Genomic DNA, 14,797 nt, shown 5'->3' with positions numbered 1-14,797 from the left:
TGTACTACCTGAAATCTCAACAGAAGTGTAACCACATGGCTACCATTTTGCATCTTGCTGGAGTACCAACTCACTCAGAGTTTTTATTTTGGCCCTCTTTTGCTGCTAACAGGTAGAAGCTGTTTTGCTTGTTACCAAAACACAAGAAGAACCTGTAGAAAACTGTTTTGTGAGTGAATGATCAGAAACGTCAAGACTGTGTTCACCTACATGAGATTGCTTTATTGAACAGGTTGGGTGATGGAGGCAGGAGAATTCGTACAAATTCTGCCTATTCTGAAGGCAGTGCAAGCCCATCAGGCCTGCTGGAATGTGATCCTTCTCTGTAAGTGCACAGAGAAGTGTAATAAGCCAATCTCTTAGGACTATTTATGGCTGCCACAGATCAGCTCAATTTTCTGCTGTGATTATACTGGATAAAGTGTTTATTCTCATACAGGCAAATGCATCTACTTCTGTTTATTTCTTGCTGAGTTCCCAATAACAGCAAAAGCACTTACTTTGGGAGACATGAGTTTAAGCACCTTAATTTAAAATATATTTTATAAATTATTTTGACTGGGACACAGATCATTGAAAGCAGGAGCCTGAGTGGTTTGTACTCTTTTTAAGAAATTTATTAACTTAAGAGAAAATTTTACACAAAATATTTGGAATACAAAGAGAGAAAAAAATAAAATGAAAAATGGTACAGTATTCAAATATTTAAAATTCTTAACAAAGTTTCCTTTTAGGTGAATTTTAGAATCTCTTTGAAAGGCCATGCTTACTTTCATGACTGTCAACATATCTGAATCTGTTTGAGTTGAACCGAGTCTCAAGCTAAAGAAGTTTCCTTATCAAATGACACATCATTCCTTTTAGTGTGCTTTGAGCCCCCTGAGCACACTGGATGCCCAGCAGTTGTGTTTGTGTTGTTCACTGAGAGCACTGTACCTTGAAGAGGCTGAAATGGGATCTTCTTCAGTGTCGTCACTGCTTTTGTTAAAAAATAGTAAATTCAAAATAAATAAATAAATAAAAAATAGTAAATTCAAGAGGGAGGGGATTCTGTGTATATCTATGGCTGATTCATATTGGATGTTGGCGGAAACCAGCACAATTCTGTAAGATCAGATCAGATCAGATCGCTCAGTCGTGTCCAACTCTTTGTGACCCCATGAATCGCAGCACGCCAGGCCTCCGTGTCCATCACCAACTCCCAGAGTTCACTGAGACTCACGTCCAATTCTGTAAAGCTTCAATTAAAAAATTAAAATTTAAAAAAGTAAAATACACACAAAAAAATTTGTTTTGAGTACTGATTTAGACAGATTTACAATGAAAAAAGACTTTTTTATTTTGAAAGCTGCTTGTTCTGCACTTTGTCCTGGTTAGGAAAATGGACTTGTTTACCAATAGAGAAACAGAACTGCTTATTTTTTTTCCCGCCAACTCTAATAGACGAGAAGGAAAATCCAAGGCTTTCTCCTTGACATAGTTGACTCTTTCCATCTGTCAGCGTTTCACCACTTCGCTGGGTTGTCCGTCACCGCAGTGTCACTGTCTCCTCTGTGTAGTGTCCTTTGCAGTGCAGGGAAGCCAGAAGGTACATTTTTCTAGAACCAGATCCCCCTTTGTTTTCTAGTTCTAAGAGTGGTCCAATGAGAGGCATTTCCAGGCAACTGAGGAGGCAGAGAAGGGCAAGTTCACCCGCCCTCAGACACCCTCCCTCAGACACCATCCAGACAGAAGTGTGTGCAGGCTGCGGACATGGGCGTGACAGCATCTTCGAGGTTTCTCACAGGTCACCTGCTCTGGCACTATCAACAGCCAAGACAGCCGCTGACAGCTCCTTGAGACTCAACTGGTGTCAGTGGTGCAGGCTGCGGTGGCAGGAGTCTCCGGAAGGCTTCAGATTCACAGGGTCTCAGGGACGAGCTCCTGAGACCCGCCTGGGGCAGAGCCGCAGACACACCTTCCCTTCTGATGTTTCTAATTCACCACACTGAAACCCTTTAGGCTTATGTCATCATGTGATGATTCTAACTGAACCCAGGTATAGAGGTTGAAACAGCTTAATTCAGCATGAAGGGAAAACAGGTTTTCTACATGTCTTGTCATAGTGAGAGGCATGCTGCTTCACTGAGCCTATTGACTTTGTTAAATCCAGCTGAAATGAAGCAGGATGAACCTGCAGGTTTATATCCAGGCAATTTCTGTATTTCTCATGTGATAGTACTTTTGAAAACACGGATTCCTAAAAAAAGGTGGAGAAAATGGTTTTATCTTCACTGCTGAGAAATAACAAGCTGCTCAAATCTTCTGGTGTTACTGAAGAGGTCTGGGAGCCAGAGGCCTGAGCAGTTTCCTCCCTCCCTTGCTGTCTTGTTGCTCAATAAATATTTGAGTACTTAATTTGGCATTTATGTTGTGTCAGGCTGCTACTTGCCTGAGCACAGAGGCTATTAGAGTGAACCAAAAGAATGTGGCTCCTGCCTTTAAGGAGCTTACATTTAGCACTTGATGTTAGGGGGGAAATGGTGGGTGGGAGAGGGAAGAGGTAAGGGAATGACAATGGATTTGTCATTCTTTGGGCCACCTATACTTGGGGACCACTCATTCTTGAGGACTGGCTTCCTGTGGTTCATGTTCCTTCACTACCAAGTAACTGAATTTCATTCATTTTTCTTAGTTAACAGACTACTAGAAAAGTGTAGAGTAACTTCTAGTTTGAAAATTCATCTGTATGTATTGTCTCTAGTAAAGAAACTTCCATCTTTTGATGGCAGCATCTGAATTTAAAGCTAGTGCATCCTGATAGTCAGGACTGACAGTTATAGGAGTTCTGCAAAATTATTGCTCCCAATATTGGAAAGGAAGGAAAATGAAAAGGATTTTGGAATCTATATTTCTTCAGAATACACTCAAAGCCAATGCATTATGTGTGCTTCTTGTAAAATGTCCCTTAAAATATTTTTAATTTAACCCTGCCCTATCCCTTAATATTTTGGGTGGGGGAGGGTGGGAGGGGGATGGGAATAAAGAACAGCCTCAGTGGCTCATGTTTAACCCATTTTCTTCTAAATTAAACACAGTTTCAATTTGTCAGTTTTAATCCTTTGTCTTGGCAATCCTTTGGTTAACAGTAAAATCATGAAATTGGACATGACTCGGCAACTGAACAACAAAATTATGAAATTTTACTTTTCTCTGAACATAATTTTAAATGCAGAAATAGAGCTAAATAACTGACACACTAAACAGATTTTTATAGACCCTGTTGCTTCTGGCAGATTTTTAAGAGGTTGGTCACTTAATTACTCGGAGTGGGATTCCTGTAGGTTTTGTGTAGTGATGGCATTCCTGCTTAAAATGTAAGTGGTAGAAGGCAAAACCAGATTTCCTGTGCAGTCGTTACATGCACAACACCCTTACTTGTTTTAGAGGGAGTCTGCTAGAACTCAACTGAGTCTTTAAATAAACTTGAAAGGGCATTAATTCCCACTTTGGCAAACCCTAAGTACAAATTTTTAAGTGTTTACTGTAAGTACCGTTAGACAGTAGTTACTAACTCCAATATCTCTTAGCATTGGTGGAAACTTAGAAATGCAGTATTTAGCCTCAACAAAGATTTACTGATACTAGTTTCAGTTTCTAGTGCTTTCTGGAAGTTTCATATCAATGTTGAATGGTACATCTGAAATACTGAAATCAGACCAGGATAAAAGGAACCAAATTTACATCTTCAGAAACTAGAGATTTAGCCCAAGAGTAAGGGTAACTTGCATAGCTGAAGACCTAATCGTGAAAAGCTTTCGTGAGTAGCTAACTGAAAAGTAAGGCATAACTGTAGCAAGGACACACAAGGGGACAGAAAATATGAATGACAGGGGATGAGACCTGAAGGATTGAATGAGAAGATCGAATATGTGTCTAATCAGAGTCTGAAAGGTAGAGAATAGAAAAACATGGAAGAGATGATTGTTGAGAAATTGCCAGAATGAGCCAAAAACATGACTCCACAAATACAAGAAAAAAAAATGTATATCAAACAGGATAAGTAAAAGGAAACCAATGTAGTTTCCTTAAAAGGAAACTTAAGAACAACAAAGACAAAGCGATCTTAAAAGCAGCTAGAATAAATAAACGTCACATACAAAGGAATGATAAATTGACAGCCAACTTTTCAGTGCCAAAAATTGAAGCCAAAAGACAGTAGAGTAACATCTTCCGGGTACAAAGTGAAAATAACTGTCAATCTAAAATGAATGCCCAATGAAATTATCTTTCAAGAACGAGGGTAAAATAAAGACAGTTTTTTGGTTTTTTTTTTTCAAAAAGAATTTATGACCAATATTCATTTAAAGAATAAGGATGAATTTAGAGTAGGGAAAAATGAAGAAAGGTCTGAGATGCAGGAAGGAGTGATGTACTAAGAAGGGAAATATTAAAGAATGTTTCTATGACCTCTAATTAGGGAAATTTTTCTTAAAAACCAATTTTTGTTTAAAACCTCTTTGTAAATAGCACTGTTAACTGTTTAAGAAATCCCCAAGACCCGTCACCTAAACAATGTCTAGTTAAAAAAATCTAAAAGTCCTCTATACAATGCATGGCATCCCTATCTTATCATCCCTTCCCTAGGAAAAAGACCATAGTGTCCAATGGAACTAAAAAAAATTTTCCCAACCAATCTAAAGCAGGTTTTCCTTAACTCTTAAAAGAGAAAGAATGATTTCTAACACATATATTTGTCAGTTTTTCATTGAGTCATACTGAAAATAGAAATTACATTGTCAGTATGCCTTAGTTGCCTACCCAGAATCTATGCAACTCTTGCCCATTCTGAATGGTCTCAGACTTTCCTTTGGAATATTCTTTTTCCTCTGTTGGGTAGCAGCCACATGCTTTGGGTGGAATTGACTCCAACCTGACTTCAGAGGTGGTAGGCACTACTTTAGATAAGTTGGTCAGCCTGTCCCATTCCTTTTGCCTTGGCGATTGGTTCAGGGATGAGCAGAAACACAATCCACACAAGCAGCTCCAGGATTCCTCTCCTGCAAACTAATCATATCTGGGCAACATGTGGGCTCTGGTGCACCAGACGTGAAGTTGGACAGCAACGCAACATCTTAATACTATGAGGGATGACATAGCTTCAAGACAAAGACATGAAGTTGGGTAGAATCATTCATTTATTTATTCAGTAAGAATTTGCTGAATGCTTAATAAATACTGGGCTCTAAGAAAAAGCAAAAACTTAATTAGCAAATTCTGGCACTGGAGACAATGAAATGGTTCCTAGCTTCCACAGTTCATTAGAAACATCTCTTAAAACTTCATCCTTGTATCTAGGAACACATTTGTTTTTCCAATCAGAAATTTTAGTTCCAGAAAGAAAGAAAAAAAAAAAGACAATGAAAATGTTGTATGAAAGGTTTCTTTCAAACTTTCCTCAATCAACAGTTTTTACCCCAGTCATGATGCTGAGAGACTTCAGAAACACAAGTGACTCTGTGTTCAGACCAAGTACTTTGGCTTTGGGAAGATGAATGATCAGACCTACTCACCATATGATTATAAGGGTCAGGTAGTTTAAAAAGAAATTACAATCTGAATTGAACCAGGGATGAACAGTGTTGCTATTGAGTTTCAAATCCCAGCTAATAAGCATAACCTTGTAAAGAGAGGTTAGTGTTTGGGAAACTGCATGTTCTTGCAGAAGGGCAAAGCTTTTGCAATATAAATAGTTGTGAGTGTACTAGCTTTCATCTTTGATGCCTTAACCCTCTGTGTTTTGAGTTTTGTTTGTTTGTTTTTTTTAATCCGGGCCTGGAATGAGAATTTTAGAAGCTCCAGATACTAAAAAGACTGTGACAGCAACCCCAGATGTATTTTTTTTTTTATTTTTTCAAAAGATCATAAAGCTCACCTAAATACTGAAATTAAAATGGCTTTTTCTAGATTTCCTTACTTTGAAATGCTGCATAAGTTCATCACAGTTAAACTTTGTTAGAAAAGACTGTGACAGCAACCCCAGATGTAATTTTTTTTTATTTTTTCAAAAGATCATAAAGCTCACCTAAATACTGAAATTAAAATGGCTTTTTCTAGATTTCCTTACTTTGAAATGCTGCATAAGTTCATCACAGTTAAACTTTGTTAGTAATTTCTGGTTCATCTGCTTTTTTGGCATCTTAAGCACTTACTTAGCCTGTTGGCTAACAATTCAGCATCAGTTGCATTATAAATGTCATAATTTTTCTGTAATTTTAAAAATATAGACAAAGGGGAAGAGTTATTTCAGAAGGGATTTGATCACTCATGGCAAACAATATGCTTTGATTTGGGGGTACTCTGTTGTTTTAGTTGCTAAGTTGTATCCGACTACAACTCCATGGACTGCTGCCTGGCTTCCCTGTCCATGGGATTTCCCAGGCAAGAATACTGGAGTGCCATTTACTTCTCCAGGGGATCTTCCCCACCCGGGGATTGAACCTGGGTCTCCTGCATTGCAGGCAGATTCTTTACCACTGAGCCATCAGGGAAGCCCTTGGGGTACTCTTGACTTAACTTTTTTCCTAAATAGTTCTAGTAAGAAACAAACTTTAATCCCAAATATATCACACACTGACAAAAATCCTTCTTTTTCTTTTTTTTTAAGATAAAGCAGGTCTTATTTTGGTACTGTGCAAAGTTTGGTTTGAATTAAATATAGTTGGAGGAGACACTTAGGTGTGTAAGGGTCACTGAGATTAACGGGTCAGGCTTTTTGCTGATTTGCTTTTCTAGGACTTGGTGGTAATGTATCTCAGAGAACTAGGATAAGGTTAGCCAGTAATTTTTAACTAAAGAATGCTACTTTTTCCTAATTCCCCAAAGCTATTTATGATTTGTAAAGTAGTATGTTTTAACCTTTTTTAAAAAGAACATTGTATTAAGGGAAAATGAAGAGCCCAAATCTCCCATTTAATAATTTCAATATGACATTTGTATTTTTTTTTTCATCTAAAAACCTCCTCAAGCTCTATGAAAGAGAGTAAAGAGATATTGATTCCTTTTTTTAGGGGGGGTGAATCATTCACTGGAAAACATTTGTCATATCAGGATCTTAAAGCAAGCATAAATATCGCCCTCAAAGCTTACTATAAATGAGTAGTAATCAAGACAATGAGATATTGGCACAAGAAGGAACATATAGATCAGTGGAAGAAACGTGAGAGTCCTAATATAAATTATTACATCTGTGGTTAATTGATTTAATTAAACTGCATCAAAATTAAAAGCACTTCTTTCTTTTGCATCTGTCCCTGCATGGTTAGTCCTTGCTAAGTCACAGCCCAAATGGGAACCAGACAACAGTTTGTGTTGGATAGACTAGTGCCAGGTGGGTGGGCCTTCTTTAAGAACAAGAACACAAATTGTTCCTGTGTATTCATAATTGAACAAATTGTGAATACAAAAAATAAGCTATGAAAGTATTTAGAATGAGAAAATGAATCACAGAAATACTATTTTTAAAACAGACGAATAGCACCAATACCACAAAATTTAAAAAAAAGATAATATGTCTAACAGTTCTGTAACAATTTTCTTCCTCCATTTTTGGGCTGCATACACTGTATCTCTTCATATGAAAGTTTTTTGCAGTGTTTTCTCTAGAAAGAGTGGAAATTCAATCTTTCGTCTCTCATGATTAATGGATATTGAGTGATCAGAAAGCTTTCTTGCAATTTCTTCATTCATTATTGGTAATGCCTCATCAGAATTTCTTTCTCAAGCAGTGGTCAGCAAAATGATAAGAAAACTCCAGCCTGTTGATGTCGCTGGGTATGGACCCTGATGACCTCCTGCCACAGTGGATGGTCCACTTTGATTAGGTCTTTTCTGCTCCCTCTTCTGAGTGGGTGGTACCTGAGGTGATCAACAGAAAATATTCCTGAATGCTGGTCATAGTTGCCCATAAGCAGGGAGACATCTCCTTAACCCTTCTCACAGATGTGATCGGAGGCCTGAGGTTATATTTGGAGTCCCAATTACCACCATCAGATTGCAGAGGGTGACTACCAAGCTGGGCACTGCTCCCTGCTTCCTGCTCATGGCTAGCTAGGGCCACTCCTCCTCCAGTTAACCAGAGAACACAGGAGGCCTTAGAACCCATCCAATGGGAGGCCCTAACATTAAGATTCATTAACAACTTGGTAAATCTATAAATCTACCTCTGACCACAGCTGACATCTCTCTGGAGGGTGTGTTTGTACATTTCCAAACAGATACTCAAAGCGTCTCTGTCACAGCATGCTAGAAGGCAATTAGCCACATGCTTTCATTAGCATAACATCCCTACCAAAGACCTTGAAATTAGTTCAGAGTCTGAATTTAGTCGAGTGGAGATATGCCAGTGGACAGACAGCGTAGGGTGAGAGGTACGATGAGTGTGGAAGTGAGGACAGATAGCAGGAAGGCACAAGAGAAGCCTTTGGGGAGGAATACCCAGTAGTAAACTGTCAGTTAAACTCAGTACTTGAGTGGTTTATTTTACAATTTAAATTTTTTTTAAAAACAAAATCATCGTATTAACAGATTATACAGGCTGCAGTAGGGACAAAAACAGAACAGAATGAATTGCCACTGGGGCTGTTATTTCAACTGTGAGAACTTGTCTTTGAAAGAGCTGGACACAAGGAGAGTAAGCAGTCAACATGGGAATCAAAAGGCATGCTGCAGGGAGTGAGGGCCTCAGAGAGAAGACAGAAGAAATGGGAGCATGAACGGTGTCTCGGGACAGCAGAGGCCAGGTCCTCATCTGCACAGCCAGGGACATCCCTTAGCTGAGGCAGCCAGCACCATTGAAAGTCCACGGCCCAAGAGGTGGAAAGGAAGAGCTCTTGCATCTGGAGGAGAAAGTGTGCCCCCGGGAGCTCACACTGGAGTCATTATGACCTGTGTGTCTCCTAGCATGACTGTGGATATGGGTTGAAGGGGTGGATGGCTTTCCTGAAGGCCGAGTACCTGCGGGTATAAAGTGACTGGTGAGTTTGCTCTGACTGCAAGCAACGCACTTTTTGTGCTTCCTGGAAAATTCCAGACAGACACAAGAAGGAAAGACTGTCATTTGGTAAACTGAGGGTCTTAATCCATTTATCAAATTTAAGGTTAAAAATAACCACACATGAGATACCATTGGTAGGTCTTAAGGGAATTATTGTTGTTTTTTAGTCGCTAAGTCATATCCAACTCTTTTTGCAAACCCCATTGACTATAGTCCACCAGGCTCCTCTGTCCGTTGGATTTAATAGGCAAGAATACTAGAATGGGTTGCGATTTCCCTGTCCAGGGGATCTTCCTGGCCCAGAGATTGAACCCACACCTCCTGATTCGCAGGAAAATTCTTTACCACTGAGCCACCAAGGAAGTCCCTTTTTAAAGGGTGACAAATTCTGAGTGCTTTCACACTAAGAACTAACTCCTCAAGAAGAACCATCTTTTCTGAGAGTCACCTGACTCCCTCCAGACCGAGAAACGACCAGCCATATGGTCCTGCCTCTGCAACTGAGAGTTTCTAAAGAAGAGGAGCTACTGTTCGGCTCCACATCAGAGTTTCCTAGAATAGGTGGCCGGGAGGAAGGTTCCTTCGTTGGTCCTGTTGACCAGCCAGCAGAGGGAGTAAGAACGACAAAGTTTATACCTTCTGAACAACACTATCAGCTGAATTTTTCACTGTGGTATAACTTTAAACCAATACATAAAAATATTGATTGTGAAAACATCTTTACTGATTTTCATGTTTATAAGGATAATTCATGTTTATTTGTAAATGACGTTAAAATATAGAAGGTAAAAGACTTAAGGTTTCCAGTTATCCCTCTTTCCAATAAAAAGTGTTGAATCATTTGGTTTACATCCTTCCAGAAAGTTTTCTAAATAGTTTGAGTCTCCATCCTAGGTAGTTTGGGGAAATCTAGCATTTCCTTCAGCAGTTTCATCAATTCCTGAGAAAGATACTAATATAGTGGTTGTTGATTCCTCTAGCTCTGGATTCTAGGCTAAACTCAATTGCATGTTGCTTTGTTGCCTCCTCTTCATGCCTGCCGATAGCTCCAGCTTTTCTTTTGTTTTCTTTTCTTGGCTTCAAAACTTCAAAACCGGAGTTTCTTCCATGGACTGTGCTTTCCCCAGTGTGTTCAGCAGAGAAAGGGATTGCTTTCTCTTTTTAGCTTCAGTAAAGGATTTCTCAGGAATTCAACAGGTGCTTGTTTCAATGGAAAACTTTAGTGAGTACAATGACTCACCTTTCAGTCCAAAATCCTACCTGACGAAGTCAGTTCCACAGCCTATGTGTCATGATGGCCTGCCTTAATTTTTTTATATACTTTTAAAATTTATTTTTAATTGAAGGATAATTGCTTTATAATATTGTGTTGATTTCTGCAGTACATCAACATGAATCAGCCGTAGGTACACATATGTCCCCTCCCTCTTGAACCTCCCTCCCAAGTCCCTCTCCATCCCACCCCTCTAGATTGTCACAGAGCACTGGTTTGAGCTCCCTGAGTCATACAGCGAGTTCTCGCTGACTGTCTTACATATGGTAGTGTGTATATGTTTCCAGATACTGCTTTACAGTGTTGTGGTCTCTGCTGTACATCAACATGGGTCAGTCATAATTATATATATCCCCTCCCTCATGAACCTCCCTCCCTACCGTTCCAACCCTGCCTTCATTTTAAATCCCTTTGAGGTATGCTTTTTGGCTTCTGTAGAGGTATATGTTTGTGGGTACATTTGGCCATGCTTATAGAGATTCATTTAAATCTTTGAGCACTGATAGATCGAAAAACTTGTTTTAAGTCTATAATTTTGAGGATACTTGTTGATATTATTGCTCTTATACATATTTATGTTTAAAAATCAAACTTACAGAGGATGAATGGAGTAAGCCTAACACAGAATTAATACCTATTTTAGTTTCAAATAACATGCTATTTCTCTAAAGCAGAATTTCAAACATTAAATGAAATGCTTGTTTGTTTATCCTTAGGAAAAGTAATACTCAGACTTATATGTCTTTTTTAAATTTTGCAGGCAATGTTGTTTAATACCTAATTTGACTCAGTTGATGATAAATAAGAGATTTCACAGAAAAAAGCCAATTAACTAGTCCAAGAAATAATAAATCTAAATATTGAAAAGCATACTTTAAACCAATAAATGACAGACTTAAGAGTTGTTTAAAGAAATAGAAATAATAAGACATTTTCTGTTTGCAGCCTTAGATTTTGTTTAAAATAATATTACATGGTGTTGGTTACTACACCGTTTGTCTCCATTTGAAGAAAGCACATGATTGAATGAGCAACTTTTGACGTTTGAAAATCAACACTGTTTACATTTGAGAAAATTCACTGTAGGTTGTTTTTAATGAATTTAAAAAGATTCACAAACACTCATATAAACTTTATGTTCATATTACTTCCCTTCAATTTTATTTTTCCTAAAGTTTAATAACTATAAACCCTCTAATCCATATGTCCAGAGCAGTCACCAATTATCATTATTTTACATTATACTTGAGTTCAAAACATATCCCCAGTTAAAACTGGTTTAAAAACTAGGGCTTCCCTGGCTTCCCTGGTGGTGGGGTGGTAAAGAATCCGCCTGCCAATGCAGGAGACAGATTTAATCCCTGGTCTGAGAAGATCCCACATGCCTCGGAGCAACTAAACCTGTGTGCCACAACTATGAAGCCTGTGCTCTAGCGCCTGAGACCACAACTGTTGAGCCCATGTGCTGCAACTAACAAAGTCTGCATGCTGCAGAGCCCGCGTTCCGCAAGAGAAGCCACCACGATGAGAAGCCTGTGCATCGCAACTGAAGAGTAGCCCCCGTTCGCTGCAGCTAGAGCAAAGCCCGTGCAGCAACAAAGACCCAGCACAACCAAGAATAAATAAATAAATAATTGTTTTATTTAAAAATAAGTAAAAATAAAAAGCTAACAAAAGGTGAAAGAGTCGGTAGGTTCATAATTGGGAAACAAGTTATGAATAAAGAAACTAATTATTGTGAATTTGTGTCCAGAACATACAAAAAAAGAAACACATAAAAATATTTTTAGCCAGTTAATCTATTGGCTTTCTAATACAGAATATGATATTAAATCTTGTACACAACAGAATACATTATGGATATACATGTTTTACCACTTGACTGTGGAATTAAAAAACAAAATGAAGTTGTTCAGTTAGGGATTGAGTTTTATGTTTGTATTTTTATCCTTTACTCTTTACCCCCAAAACCTTTATTGAGTGACCAATGTGTAGTCAGTTGATACATATTTCTCATTTTCAGTTTGGAGATACCAGTCGAGTGAGTATACTTAATGAAGAAGCATTTCTGGCACCAATGTTCCAGGACTCCCAGTTTAGAAGAGCAGACAGAGCTAGGAGTAAGATTTATGGGGCACAAGTATGAGTAGGAGGAAGGGACTATACCCTTTGGATCAAGAAATTAATTCCTTTCTCTTGCATTTCAAAAGATAGCCCAAGAAAAAACATCTTGAGCTTCTCTCAGACTTGTTAGAGGCAGGAGCCCAGAGACCTAAACACGTTCAGATATCTCAGTGAAAAGGCTTGCAGTCTTATTTTGTCTCTGACCTTGTCGTAAGCCTTTTCCCTTTTCAGTTGCAATATTCCATTCCTTAAATAACCTTGCTATCTCTAATTATATGCTATACATAGGTACATATATATTAAATGAACAAGTGAAGAGAACCAACCCAAGTTCATCTTCCTCCTTCAAGTTTAGGGATTCTCTAAAGATCAACTTCTATTGATACCTGAGTCTCTTGTCTTTTCAGTGGTGGTTGACCTTTTGTTGTTGTTCAGTCACCAAGTTGTGTTCAATTCTTTGTGACCCCATGGACTGTAGCATGACAGGCTTCCCTGTCCTGGAATCTTCCCAAGTTCACTTGCATTGAATCAGTGATGCCAACCAACCATCCTCTTCTTCTGCTTTCGATCTTTTCCAGCATCAGGGTCTTTTCTAATGAGTCAGCTGTTTGCATCAGGTAGCCAAAGTATTGGAGCTTCTGTTTCAGCATCAATCCTTCCAAAGATAATCAGGATTGATATACTTTAAGATTGACTGGTTTGATCTCCTTGCTTTCCAAGGGACTCTCAAGAGTCTTCTCCAGCATCACAGTTTGAAAGCATCAGTTCTTTGGCTGTCTGCCTTCTTCATGGTCCAACTCTCACATTTGTACATGACTACTGGAAAAACCATAACCTTGACTAGATGGACCTTTGTCAGCAAAGTGACATCTTTCCTGCCGGGAAATAATTGTCTTCTAATTTCATGGCTGAAGTCACTCTCTGCAGTGATTTTAGAGCCCAAGAAGAGGAAATCTGTGACTGCTTCCATCTTTTCCCCTTCTATTTGCCATAAAGTGATAGGACCGAATCCTGTGATCTTAGATTTTTAATATTGACTTTTAAGCTGGCTTTTTCACTGTCCTCCTTAACCCTCATCAAGAGGCTCTTTAGTTCCTTTTCACTTTCTGCCATTAGAGTGGTATCACTCTGTTGCCAGTTACTCTAGTTTCTGTATGTCTTGCATTAGCTCATGTAAGATGAATTCAGTTCATATTTCCCACATGATAATAGCCTGAGAACCAAATGGAATGGTATCTGCAGGCACAGGTGCACTGAAGAGCTTTCTTCCAGGAAAATTACATACACTTAACTTTTATACCAATTTGGTGAAAAGTGCTCTATGTGCTGGAAAGATACAAGCACGCCAGCTTGATCTCAGGGCTGCTGGTAGACAGAGGAATGAAAGGTGTGCTCCTCTACTCTCCCTTTCACCCGCCCCACTCCATGTATGTTCACATGTGTGTTTCTGTTTACCCCTGTGTGCACTTGAAAACCCTCTCTGAACTCGTAACACTTTAAACTCATTTCAGAAGGGGTGAGTTGGTTTCAATAAAACAACATATGACCATCTCAAATAAAGGAGAATTTGGGGTGTTTTACATGTAATTTTGAATCTTATTAACTGTTCCACTGGAGGTGACAATAACAATAATAGTATCTTCATCATTAGAATACACTGTGGGCAATTGATCCATATATTCTTTTTAAATTTTCTATATTATCATAAAAAAGCCTTCAGAACTAAAAATATATTGTATTTTGGTAAGCATACTGTTGATTCCAAGTGATTTTTGATTCTCTGTTGCATCTTTCCACCACACTGACAGCTGAATTAGTCTAACACCAACAAGAATTTCTAGGGTAATTGGCTTGGTTCATTTGCCGTGTGAAGATCTGACTTTAATCAGCCAAATAACAGTCTCATGACATATTTAAAACATCCGTATGTCCCAGGCACAGAAATAACCCTCTTCTCCATACTCTAGTCAGGTAAGTATTTCCCAATATTAAGGCAATCTTGCTTAAGTTAAAAATCAACTGTTGTTTGTATTCTTTTTAATACAAAAAATGGACATGCTTTGGTGTACTCTGGCATAACAAAAATCTGTAAGATGAAAGCAAGGAATAAATAAGTCTGATTAGGTCACATTCTTGCTTTTTGAAAATGAGCATTCTTCTCCACTTGAATATTTGATGTCATAAACATGTTTTTTTCTGATGAAGAATAACCAAATATAATCCTTTTGTGGAACTTACATTTAAAAAGCATTTTAATTAAATATGCAGTGAGAAACAAAAAAATTTTAAACTTTTGTATTCAGTTTTCCTATGGAGTTTTCTAAAGTGACTGTGTAGGAATTTGGTTTTTCAAGTTTAGCATTATA

Source organism: Bos grunniens, chromosome 9, assembly GCF_055505025.1.
Source record: "Bos grunniens cultivar Pamir isolate PY7600 chromosome 9, Bosgru_T2T1.0, whole genome shotgun sequence".
Lineage (NCBI taxonomy): Eukaryota > Metazoa > Chordata > Mammalia > Artiodactyla > Bovidae > Bos > Bos grunniens.
Note: the sequence above shows the minus strand (reverse complement) of the source record.